This window comes from Carettochelys insculpta, chromosome 3 (assembly GCF_033958435.1).
Source record: "Carettochelys insculpta isolate YL-2023 chromosome 3, ASM3395843v1, whole genome shotgun sequence".
In the NCBI taxonomy this organism is placed as follows: domain Eukaryota; kingdom Metazoa; phylum Chordata; order Testudines; family Carettochelyidae; genus Carettochelys; species Carettochelys insculpta.
In genome coordinates this window covers 177,161,787-177,175,031 of record NC_134139.1, presented here as the reverse complement: position 1 = coordinate 177,175,031, position 13,245 = coordinate 177,161,787, and positions in this window count along the sequence as shown.

The window sequence follows — 13,245 nt, the reverse complement described above, 5'->3', positions numbered from 1 at the left end:
CTTGGTGGCATCCAAACGACATCGAAGTTTGGAATAAGGAACTATTTCAAACCAGAATAACACACCCAAAATAGCAGAGCTATTTCAGGTGCCGCAGAAAGCCGTGATGTTGTTATTTCAGGATATCTTTGTATCCCAAAATAGCACCCACAATGTAAACTAAGATATTAGTGAGACAAAGTAGGTCAGGTAATATATTTTATTGGGCTAACTTCTCTTGAGAGAAGCTTTTGAGCTACAACAGGCTCATCTTCAGGTCTGGAAATGGTACTTCCAGCATTGCAACTAAGTTAGCATATAAGGAATCATGTAAGGTTAATACTGCTGCAGTCACAGGACAAGACCACAGCGTTAGTGGGTTACAGATTGTTGTTATAATCCATAAATCCAGTGTCTGTTTCTTTCCATGCTTTTTAGTGTTTAGCTGAGTCATTAATTTAATTTCCTATAGGGTTATCTCTCTAAAGTATTGTGCAGGCTTCCTTTGAGGAGGCGGATGGATATGTCAGAAAATTACTTAATGAGAAGAGTCACCCACAGGTGATAAGGTGTTTTATCTTTTATCATTTTTCTGTGTAAGTTCATTCTGGAGCCCAGAGAGTCTGTACAGGATTTTATAGTGAATCCATGCATTCCTTTAGGTTCCCATGAAACTAAGCCCGTTTTTACTTAGCTGAGTTTTGAGCTTGGAACAAAATCCCCAAACAAGCAAGTTTAACAACATTCACCAAATGTATGCAATATTTACACAGATTAATTAACACATGTGTCTGGATTTTAATATATAAATACAAAATGCACATTTAGTATAATCTTATGTGAGGGAGACTTCATTATTTTGTGGAAAATTGTGTTAGAAACGACTGAAATTGGCAACCATGCTGTAATATAGATCATTTTTAAAATAATGAGAAGTAGCATAGTTCAGTGGCTAGAATACTGGACTGGTACTTGGAAAATGTAGGTGCTAATCTTAGCTCTACCAGTAGCCTGATGTCTTACCATGGCTAGTCATTTTACATCTGTTTTCCATTCTCTTTGTCCATTTTATTTAGATTGCATGCTCTTCAGAATAAAGACTCTCTCTTATGGCTTCTGAAAGTAAATTCTTTAAAGTAGTGCCAACCTCATGTAGGACCACTACTCATTGTTCAACTGCAATTTTTGGTAGACACATGCAAGTCTATAATAACTGCATCACTGTCACTTTTTCCACTGGTAAGACAAATGAACTTTTCAACAGTTGTGGTTCCTACATGGTTCACAGAAGTACACAAAGAGAAACATCCTGGTGATAAGCAAGCTAAAGAACTTAACAGAATTTTTGGTACTGTACAAACCAGCTATGAAAACATAAGGCTGTTCACAGCTCTATGTCACTCCAAATTCCATTATGCTTACATTACATTCTGTTTGTTCCTCTTGCAAATGCACTGACAGATTTTTGCAGCCCCATGCATGGCTTTTTTTAGCATAAGAAAACTTTGTGGTTTATTTTAGCCTTGGAGATGCTTAAGAAATTGTTAAATATCAAAATGTGCTTCCATGTCCTGTGAAGGAGAATGAACAACACAGTTCCTCTCTTAGAGATGAAATAACAAAAATTGCTTGAGGAAGTCATCTATATACCTGGACATCTAAACACTGTCCAGATTGCAAAGATGGCTGATGGCTTGATGTCATACACTTGATGCACACGCTTGATGCATACCTGGAAGTGGGGTATATGAAGATGTGGATATCAGTATGTCTGTCTCATCTTCAGCATGACTGTTCTTTTTCTGTATTACTTATGGCAGCAACTAGATGAGATCAGGGTCTCATTGGGCTCGGTGCTGCAGATATCCATACAAGGTTATGCCTACATTATAGGCTACTGCAGGCCCAGCCGTATCTGACTGGTGGAACAGAGTCATGAGAAGCCCCTAGGGTCATTGCAGCTTATACTTTCAGAACTGCATTTTTACTGCTCTCACTTGCTTACCTTGGGAGGTGGTGGAATAAATAATACCAGTAAAAATGTAGCTTTGCCGTTTCTTCCCTCCCCACAGCAGCACATTGATTCTGGATGCAGGAGAAGCCCCTTCATCCCCTCCCCATGGTATGGACCTGCCACAAAATGTCTGAAAATCACCATTGTATGAGCACTGTACTTTCAAGTTCTTGAATAAAGAGGCTTGGGAGAGAGTAGGAATTTAAGGTTTGTGAGTAACTGATGTACAGTGTTTTAGGTATGAAGACCAAGCTAAAATATACAGGCTTCTACTGTAATTGTCTCCTTATCATCATGCACACTTTACCATTGTATGTATTCTGGGAAAAAAATAGATGTTGGCCAAAGTTAACTGATTTTGCAGTAGGCAAGAAAGAATATTAATACATTTGGGCTGCCCGTTCATAGTACGCTGGAGGATCTGACAGCACCTGTGAGTGCGTAGGAGTATTTTTCTAGTCGTGTTGATTATCTTATCGAAAAGGTCTTTGATGGAAACCACATCCTCTTGCTCAGAATCAGGAAGGGTTTATTAAAGTAGCTGAGTGCACACAATGAACCCCCCCTAAATATCTGACTCAAATAAGATTTTCTCTATTTTTCTCTGTAACTGAGATGTAAACATGACCTTTGCAAACCAACAGTACTTTCCAAACTGAAAGAGTGCTCAAAGGCATGCAAAGAAGAACATACTGCAGTGTGATTCTGCACAGCCTTGCACATCTTGTGGTTATTTACATCTGCTATTATTAATTGTGATTGTTATGTCAGTGCCTAAGGACCAGCCTAGAATAGGGTCTTACTGTGCTAAGCATTGTACAAACATAGTGGTAAAAGGTTTCTGCCCTGAGAAGCATACAGTGTAAGTAGACAAGAGAGACTCAGGGAGGGAGAAAGGCTAGACAAACAAACAAACATGTTGGAAGCAGATGCCATATTATTTTCACTTTTTTTCCTGGGGAGAGGGTTAGTTAGCAGTGGATGGGCTACCGGGAAAGAAAAGGGAAGAAGAGTGAGGGAGAGACAGGGTAGGGGAAAAGAGGGTAAGAAACACAGGTCTGAAGTGATGCTGAAGTGAGGAGACTCATAGAGATGAGGGAAACATAGACGGTTGACACTGATAACCAAATAGGGCAGAGAGAGTCTAGTGCCATGACTGGCTGGAATCTCTGGCTGGCTCCTTTCCACAGTTCTCCCAAGGAGGCATACCTGAGTTCTAGCCCTCCAGAATGTGGGTCCAACTGAGCATCATTTTACCCCTGTCCTCAATGCAGTCATCTCTCCCTGCTTTGACTGCTCCTTTATGCACTGGCTGGAATTTCTGGCTGCAAAGAAAGTGCTACCATTCTGTTTTGATAGCATAACACCCACTTTTCGCAGGTGTGAATGACTCCACAACAGGCACTGCGGGAGACAATAACTTCAAACAGCAAAGTGAAGTTAAAATTTCTGTATCCAAAGAGTAAAATTCTTTCTTGATCCAGAAGAAACAAGGAAATTGAGATTTAACAAATCCACTCTGTCGTTCACCATTTATTAGGTCTTAGTATTAAAGAGATAAGAAATAAGTACAATTATTTTACTTATTTGCCACACCCAAGTCAGTGCAAGTGAAAGATGGGGAAAACAAAGTTCAGCTGACATAAAATCCATGTAGCAGGGTGGAGAATCAGGATATTTGGCTCTGATTTTCCTTGCTTTTGTTTATTTCAGCAGGGCTTCAATTAATTTTACCCAGTAATAAAAACAAAGTTACCCATTCTTGTAAACTGCAACATATATTTAACAATGCATTTTTCTTTGTAGTGGGACCTACAATAACTGTAGCACTTGTTGGCTTTTTAAATTTATGTGGCATGGCAAGGGCCCCTCTCAGCCAGACCATGTCAGGTTAATCTCTTTGGTCTTTCCAGTATCTCACCCCTTTTTCCCTAGGGGCTGGGGCTTGCAATAGGTCTCCAGGGTAGGGAGCCCAGCCACTACTCCAGGGGCTCCCTCCTCTGCTGTCCTGGGCCCCAAAACTGGTTGCCTTGTTCTCAATTTTAGCTTGCTAACTCTGCCTTTTGTGTACCTCTCCTCAGCCACATCTACACGTGCAAGCTACTTCGAAGTAGCAGCGCCAACTTCGAAATAGCACCCGTCACGGCTACAAGTGTTGGGTGCTATTTCGAAGTAAACATCGACATTAGGCAGCGAGACGTCAAAGTCGCTAACCCCATGAGGGGATGGGAATAGCGCCCTACTTAGACGTTCAACATCGAAGTAGGGAACGTGTAGTCGTTGCGCATCCCGCAACATCGAAATTGCGGGGTCCTCCATGGCGGCTATCAGCTGAGGGGTTGAGAGACGCTCTCTCCAGCCCCTGAGCTCAATGGTGGCCGCGTGGAGCGGCCCCTTAAAGCTCCCCGCCCCCTGCCTTCCTGTGCAGGAAGCTGAGAGAGCGTGCAGGCAGCAGCAGTAACACGCGGCTAGCCTGCATGCTCTTCTGCAGCCAGAAAAAAACCCCAGCGCTGTGATGGCTGCCTCCCAGCCCTCCCAGTGCCCCCAGGGGACCCCCCCACAAGGGCAGCCAGGGCTCACAGCCCAGTAGCCAGGCGGGGAAGCGGCAGCGGGGCCCCTCCTGGACGGAGGCCAAGCTTTGGACCTGCTGGGGCTCTGGAGTGAGGAGGAGGTGCTCCAGGTAATGGGGAGCAAGAGGCGGAACACAGATGCGTTCGCTCAGCTGGCCGAGGGCCTGGCCGCCCCGGGTCACCCTGCCCACACTCCGGACCATGTACGCAGTAAAGTGAAGGAGCTGCGGCAGGGTTACGCCTGGGCCCGGGATGCGGCCGGCCGATCTGGGGCCGCCCCCATCACTTGCCCCTTTTACAGGGAGCTCAGGGCCATCCTGGGCCCCCAGCACACCTCCTCCCCTCCGGCCACTCTTGATACCTCGGCCGACGAGCCCCAGCCGGCCCCGGAAGCGGAGTCCGCCCTGGAGGCAAGCCTCGCACCCCGGGGGCCCCCCCAGGAACCCACCCCCGGGGCACCAGAGGAGGAGGAGGAGGAAAGGGACTCCTCCTCCAGCGACACCGGCCTCCAGATAATGCTGCCGTCCTGGATCTCCAGCCGGGCGTCCGCCCCCCGGGCATCCCCCGACCGTGGGAGTGGACCATCAGGTATGTACCCCCCCGGTGCACACCCCCGGGGTTGAGGGGCGGGGGTAAGAGATATGACCAGGGCCCTCCACATGCCCAGATGGCCATGGCCCTAATGACAGCAGTGGCATGTCCCTCAGAAGAGTGCATCAGCCCCTGCCCCCTCAGCATGACAGTGCCATGTCCCATCCCCGGGGCTGGGGGGAGCAGAAGCGGAACCTCTAGGGTCCCCCGGGGGGAGGGGGTGGGACACCCAGCGGCAGCAGCAGCAGCAGCAGCAGCAGCAGCATGTGATGGAGTGGGGGGAGTGCAAATGCGAGACTCAGGCTAGATATGAGAAGCAAGCTGAATAGCTGCCAGTGGCTAAGGATAATCCTGGGGCTACAACTGGCAGGTAACACCTCTGCCCTGAACAAAGAGGAGGGAGGAGCCGAGCTGGGTTTGAATCGGGGGCAGCAGTTAGAGGCTAGGGGAAGGGAGAGCTAGAAGGCAGCCAGCCTGAGGAGGGGGAAAGCTACACCCCAGAGGGGCACCCCTCGGGGTCTTCTCCCCAGGATGGGTTGGAAGGACTGTCTCTGACTGCTGTACTGTCATTTTTGTGAGAAACTGGGCATCTGTTGCCTAACAAACCTCCTGTCATACTTGCTGAGTGAGTGAGAGTCACTCCTGCCAGCGGACGGGGTGCAGTGCAGGGGGACCCCTGAACCCCATCACAGCAGCATCTCCCGGGGACGGGGTTGGGGAACCTGCAGCAGAGGGGTGTGGGGACAAGGGCCACGGCTCGGGGCCTACACTAATGGCTGTCTCCACTCTTCTTCCCCCCGTCCTGTGTTCTGCAGCTGCACCATCGGAAGGACTGGAGAGTGCCAGCGAGGCATCAGTGGTCCCAGAAAGCCCTCCAGGGCCATCACTCCGGGCCAGCCCCTCGGTGGAGGACCGACTGGCCCCACGGCAGGGAACACAGCGGACCCAGCACCAGCAGCCGATGGTGATGGACCCCCAGCTGCTGGCCCTCCACCGTCGGCAGCTGGAGGTCGCTGAGCAGCGGCTGCGGGTGGAGGAACGCTGCCTCCACCTGCAGGAGCGGGTGCTGGCCTGGCACCAGGAGGCATGGGGGGCCTACATGTGGACCCTCAACTGCATCGTGGACTCCCTGGCCCTCCAGGCCACACCGGCCACTGCAGCGCCCTCCCTGACTGCTCCACCTGCTGCTCCACCCGCTGCTCCAGCCGCTGTGCCGTCCGCCGTCGCACCGCCCGCCGTCGCACCGCCACCCGCCACCGAGGGCCATTCCGCCGAGGGGGACCTGGGGCCAGCTGACACTCACTGGCCATATCTCCCGGTCCGCCCGGCCCCCAGCCAGCCCCGGCCAGGGCTGCGGCCGAGGCGGGGATCCCAGCTGCCCAGCCCCAGCGCTGGACTGTAGAGGCGTGGGGCCCAGGACGTGGCCCCCCCCTCCCCCTTTGTATATATTCCCCCCAGTTTATTGTTATTTTTTTGTAAATAGTTTGTATTTGTGACCCATTACTATGCTGATCCTTATCCCTCATGTAAATAGTTCTCCCCTTCCTTGTCTTCCCCTTTCATGTTATCCCAATTTTTATAATGTATATATATTTATCAGTTAGATTTCCCCTGTACATAGTTTGTCTTGTTCATAATAATAATAATAATAATAATAATAATAATAAAGAGTTCCAGTAAAGATGTTTGAGTTGACAAACAACTGTCTGCTTTTATTTTTGCAAGAAAAGTGGGGGGGTGTGCTCTTGGGTGCTCTGTGGTGTGGGCGTAGGGGCAGGGAGTGTTATGGAGGATGAGGGGGTGTGCAGTTGGGGGCCTGCCAGCATTCACCCCGCGGCCTCATCGAACTGGGCCCGCAGGGCCTTCCGGACCCGGGTCCCTTCGGGGTCCACCTGGCGACTGGGGGCAGCGGGTGGCTGCACATTGGCCCTGCCAGCCTCCACAGCCCAGCCATGAAAGAAGGCCTCCCCCTCGCTCTCCACCAGGTTGTGTAGGGCGCTGCACGCACCCACAATCTGGGAGATGTTGGTGGGGCCTGCATCAAGGCAGGTGAGGAGACACCTCCAGTGCCCTTTTAGGCGGCCAAATGTGAGCTCCACCACCTGGCGCGCGTGGTTCAGGTGCTGGCTGGCAGACAGATGGCCCGTGTACGGGTGCATGAGCCAGGGCCGGAGGGGGTATGCTGCATCCGCGATGACACAGAGGGGCATGGTGGTGTCCCCCACAGGGATCTCCCACTGGGGGATGTAGGTCCCCGCCTCCAGCCAGCGGCACAGGCCCGAGTTCCGGAATACCTGGGTGTCGTGGGTGCTGCCAGGCCAGCCCACATAAGTGTCCTGGAAATGGCCCCGGCTGTCCACCAAGGCCTGGAGGACCACTGAGTGGTAGCCCTTCCGGTTTATGTAGCGTCCTCCACTGTGTTCTGGGGTGCGGATGGGGATGTGAGTCTCATCCAGAGCCCTGAAGCAATTGGGGAAGCCCAGGGTGGCGAAGCCCGCAATGGCGGCATCCGGGTCCCCAAGCCTCACGAGCCTGTGGAGGAGCAGGGCATTGATGGCACGGACGACCTGCAGGGGAAGCACATGGGAGAGCACCAATGAGGGGTGTGCAGGGTGTGTGTGGCCCTCCCCTGCCAGGGCCCCCCTCCCCTCCCCCCCTTCCCCTGCCAGGGCCCCCCTCCCCTCCCCTCCCCTGCCAGGGCTGCCTCCCCCCTCCCCCCATGGGTCCTCTTACCTCCATGAGGACAGCCCCGATGGTGGCCTTGCCAACGCCAAACTGCTGCCCCACGGATCGGTAGCTGTCTGGAGTGGCCAGCTTGCAGACAGCAATGCCGACCCGTTTCTCGACGCTGAGGGCATGCCGCATGGTGGTGTCCTGGTGCCTCAGTGTGGGGGTGAGCCACTGGCATAGCTCCAGAAATGTCTGCCGGCTCATCCAAAAGTTCTGGAGCCAGCGGTCGTCATCCCACTCTCCAAGCACCAGCCGCTCCCACCAGTCGGTGTTGGTGGGGTAGCTCCACAGCCGGCAGCATGTGCGGCGGGGGGGCGGCGGGGTGCTGCAGGGTTGGAGGTTGAGTCCTCCTCCCCTGCGGGCAGCTCCTCCTCTGTGGCAAGGAGGTGCTCAGCTGCCTCCTGCATGGCATCGAGCAGGGCGAGCACTGCTCCTGCAGGGGCGGCTGTGTGGACCTCTGGCTGCTGCTGCTGGTGCTGGGGGTCCATGACTGCGTCGCTTGAGGTGTGCATGCCTATGGCTCTGCAGACCGTGTGCTGTGCAGGCTGCGTGTGTCTGGGAGGGGCCCTTTAAGGGAGCGTCTAGCTGTTGCCCCGGAAGCGCTAGTCCACCCTGTGACCCTGTCTGCAGCTGTTCCTGGCACCCTTATTTTGCTGTCTGCTACTTTGGCGTGTAGACGTTCCCTCGCAGCGCCTATTTCGATGTGGTGCTGCGCAATGTCGATGTTGCCAGCCCTGGAGGACATGTAGACGTTATTCATCAAATAAGCTACTTTGAGTAGCGTTCACGTGTAGACGTAGCTCTCCAGTCCTCCCTCTCTCTCCTCCTCTCCTTCCAACCATGGAAGGTTTTTAAAGGCCTCTTATCAAGCCAGTAGTAGAGTCAGCTGGCACCAATTTGGCTGAGCCAGCTTCCATCCAGCTGCTTGTAATTGTTCTGCTTGCATTTAGCAGGTCCTTCTGCTTGTTTGGGCTGCCTTTCTCCCCCTCTGAAGGATCCTTCTGACTTGGCCCTGCCACAGTGGACATTAATAGAGAGAAAACAGAAGGATATTTACTGAAGGCCTAAAACACAGGCTGGCAATAGCCCTTGCCTAAGGTCGGTGACAGAACTAGGGATAAATTTAGAACTCCCATCTTCTGACTCTGTAATCTATCCACTGGACAATACTGCCAGCTTTTTCAGATGTGCTGAAGGAGATAATTTCCTGATGGCAGCAATAAACAATTTCATGGGTTACACTGTTCTACGGCAAATTGGAAGGCAGTTGAATGGTATTATGGTCATCAGTTTCTAATCCAATAGATCAAATAACCAACCAGACTGTTACGAAGTACAAATAATAAAACTGATCCTTAGCTGGTGTTAATTGTCTATTATAACATGCTGTCCTTTTTGGTGTAACCTCCCAAAGTACAAATTATGATGGTGTTTACAATTCTTTTAAAACATATGAACACTCAGATGATGATTCCTGTTGCCATTGAAATCCATGGCAAAGTTTACGTAGATAGTGATCGTTGCAGGACTGGATCCAGTACTCATTTGTTACACATCCTAACAGTAACAGAGAGGAAGCCGTGCTAGTCTACACACTATCAAAACAAAAAGCAGTCAACTAGCACTTTAAAGACTAGCAAAATAGTTTATTAGATGAGCTTTTGTGGGACAGACCCACTTCTGGCTATGGTCTGAAGAAGTGGGTCTGTCCCATGAAAGCTCACCTAATAAATTATTTTGCTAGTCTTTAAAGTGCTACTTGACTGCTTTTTGTTTTGACATCCTAACAGTTGTCAGATGGTAATAATTGTCAGTTAGCAAGCTGAGGTAAATTAGAAACAATGGAATTCTCCATAGTTTTCAATAGCTTAAGTCATCCTTTTGCCCCATTTCCCCACACTGTCGGGAGTGCTAACAGTCTAAAGTTTAGAAAGGTGCCAGTTCTGCCTCCAGGGTGATAAGTACTTGAAGTTTGTTGGCTGAAATTATGTGATTTGTGTCAGGTATTCTTTGTTTTGCCTATTCACATTTCAGCCACAGTAAAAATATGGAAAGAGTGATTACATGAGAACAGTGTACTCTTTGGGTCTTTAGTACTTGGTGAAATAGCCATATCGGAAAGTCATGAAGATGGATGATGCTGAGTACACTCACACAGTATAAACCAAGTGCAAATCTGCTGAAGTTATGGACTTACTTGAGCATAAAACAGGTATGAGATCAGACTCAGGCTTTATATATTATGCTGACCAGCTTCCAATGATTTATTGTTACTTGGAACGCCTATTAAAACAATTTAATTCTTCAGAAAGTTAATGACGGAACAGAGGTGTTAGAGGTATCCAGCTGAATCATTTATTTTCAGTATAATGATGATGAAGATAAATCAGAATCACTTAGAAAATTGTCTATAAATAAATAAGAGCTCAGCGCAAGTGGCATCAGTAGCCTACAGCATGCTCCTGAATATTGAACAAACTACCAGCCTGGTTCATTTGGAGTCACTGAAGTCAATGGAAGGACAATGGGAGTTACATCATGTATAACAGGGTGAAGCAATAAGAAGCCCATGGGACAGACAAGGTTCACCAAGGTTAGTCCCTGGCAGGTCACCAGACACTTTATTTACCTGCTTGTCCACAGGTACAGCCACTCACAGTTCCTGTTGGCTGCTCTTTGGTGTTTCTGGCCAACGGGAGCTGTGGGAAGTGGTAGCTCAGCTTGTACCACTTTCCACAGTTCCCATGGGCTGGGAACACTGAACTGGGGCCAATGAGATCTGTGAAAGTCTGTAAATGAGGATGCACTGCTAAATAAATCTTCTGGCAGCACGCCAGGGGCTAACCCTGGAGAACTGCATCTAGCCTATGGGCTGCTTACTGCCTATCCCTTCATTATATCATCTTTAAACATTCAGCATCTGACTTTTGTTAACATTCTTCACCGTTATAGATCAGCTTGTCAGCATGGCAACTGTCTCCTTCATTATATGCAATTATTGGTCTAGGGACAAACCAATATAACTCATATCTATTTATCTGACCATCCAGATGGCTTCACTGAATTCAGTGGCCTTGAGGATTTACAGTCATATGCCTCATGTTATGGATTTTCTCAGTGATGTACCTGGCAGAAACAAAACTGGAGACTTGTGACAAATTTAAATGAGATCACATGAATCAAACGAAGTCACAATCAAGGAGCCTTCTCAGCAGAACTCTCCATGGGGAAAGAATTTGAAAAGGAGTCACAAGAGTTTGTGTGTGCCAAAATCCCATTAATTCATTCTGTGCACTATAATTCAGATTACATGACATTTACTGATGAATTAAAAACACTAAGCAGCTCAGAAATAAAACTGAAAATAAAGTTTCTTAAAACCATTCGATTCAGGTTATTAAAATGAATCTTACATGAACATTCAAGAGTTGGCAAGCTCAGCATTTCACATGTATTTCGTAATAATTTTTCAATTACTTGCATCATCTCTTGCACTTAATCTCCCTATAGGTCTGTTTTTCTGTTTTAAGTAAAATCATGCAATTTGCTATCTTATTTTTTCTAACATTCAACAACTCATATCCATGCATCAATTAAAAATATACCCACACTGTAATCTAGGTAGGAGTTATAATATTCCTGTTTATATTTCTTTCCACCAGGATTCCATGAAAGCTGTGTGTGTGAGAGGGAAGCTTGCATAGGAGGAGGTACACATGACTGTTTGGTATTTCTTTCCATAATGCTTTCTTTAGGAGGTCAGAGATCTAGTTTTAGAGTTTGAACAGAAGTGAATTTGGGAAGACCATGCCATTTAGCAAAAGGCAGTTTGTCCTGTGGGCATCAAGGAACTGAGCCTCCCTTGCGGGCTGATAAATGACATTGAGCATTATGGGACTGGGCACCTGGCTTCTATTGTGGTGATACATGGCTCCAGATGGAAAAAATATTATAGGAATGGATAGATGGCAAAGAGCCACCACAGATGAATTCCAAAGTGAGCTTATCATTTTACAGCTGAGTGAGCAATGGGTGCTGTCTTGGACAATCTGGGGCCTTTTCTGAGGCTGCTAGATAGCAATTAAATCCTACAGTGATGGATGCTAGATGAGCTCATTGGCTATGTGAATGAGAGAACTAGAGATTAAAGTAATTTATGCAGTCCTACATGTCAGCCTGAAGCCATGTAAAGTGTACACATTCCAGTAGATGACATTGTCAGGTATCCATGTTCATCAGTTATCCCTCTCACTAGCTATATTACATCTTAACAAGAATCCAAAGTCATTTTCACCCTTTACCATCAGACAACATACATCAAAGAATCAGATGTCTGATGTCAGGTGCCAGGCATCAAATTTCAGGTGCCAGGCTGAAGAAATCACTCATTAGGAATCAGGTGTCAGGCAACAGGCTTGCCCTGGAGAACTACAGCCACAGGACTTCAGATGCTATAGGAATTCATAGCGCTGTATTCATACCAGCTGATATGCATTAAATTTGACTGTTAAAAATAACAGAGTTTAAAAGGAGCATTTCTTTTCTTTTCTTTTATGACATTTGTCTTTTTGTTTTAATTCAACCGTTTAAAAAAATACTCATGATATTTCTCTCTGAAACAGCTCCACTATTTTCTCTGGAAGACACACACTAGGGTAGTGTACAGTTTTTAAACATCACCATGAAAATGTATTTGATTAACAGCACAATATGGGTCAAGCTCACCCAAGGGCAGAGTGTCAGTACACACCCTTTTTACTACTGAAATCACACTAAAGCCCTCAAAATAAGTGGGTCCATTATGCAGCCCATAGTATGGGTATATAAAAATAAGTGTGCCACATAAATCTAACATCCTCCTTTAATATAATTACCAGCTGTATGTAGGCAAAGGGATAGATGCAGTATATTTGTCTGTTGGTATGACAGTTGACACAGTGCCACATAATAAACAAAGAAATAACATAAATACCAACTAAATAAAAGTGCTGACTTATGGATTTGCAATTGATAACAGAGAGCAACTATTAACAGCGTTACTGAATTCAATTTCCTTTTTAATAACCAAGATGAAAGTGTACCCTAAATTTAGCTATGATACCAAAAGGAGAGTGTAAGCAAAACATAGTGGAGAAAAGTTTGAAAAGTGTAAGCAATCAGGAGACACGATAAAAGAGGGTTACATACAAAAAGATAAATTTTGGTAGACAGCTGCAGCAAGGATATAATGCCTTCTTCTAGTACAAAGAACAGAGCAATTTGGAAATCCATTAGAGGATAAATAGCTGGAAATCAGTAAGTTTGAGACAGTAGAATGCAAACTGAGTAGAGCCAGAATTTTGTTCCTTTGAAGGGAGGTAG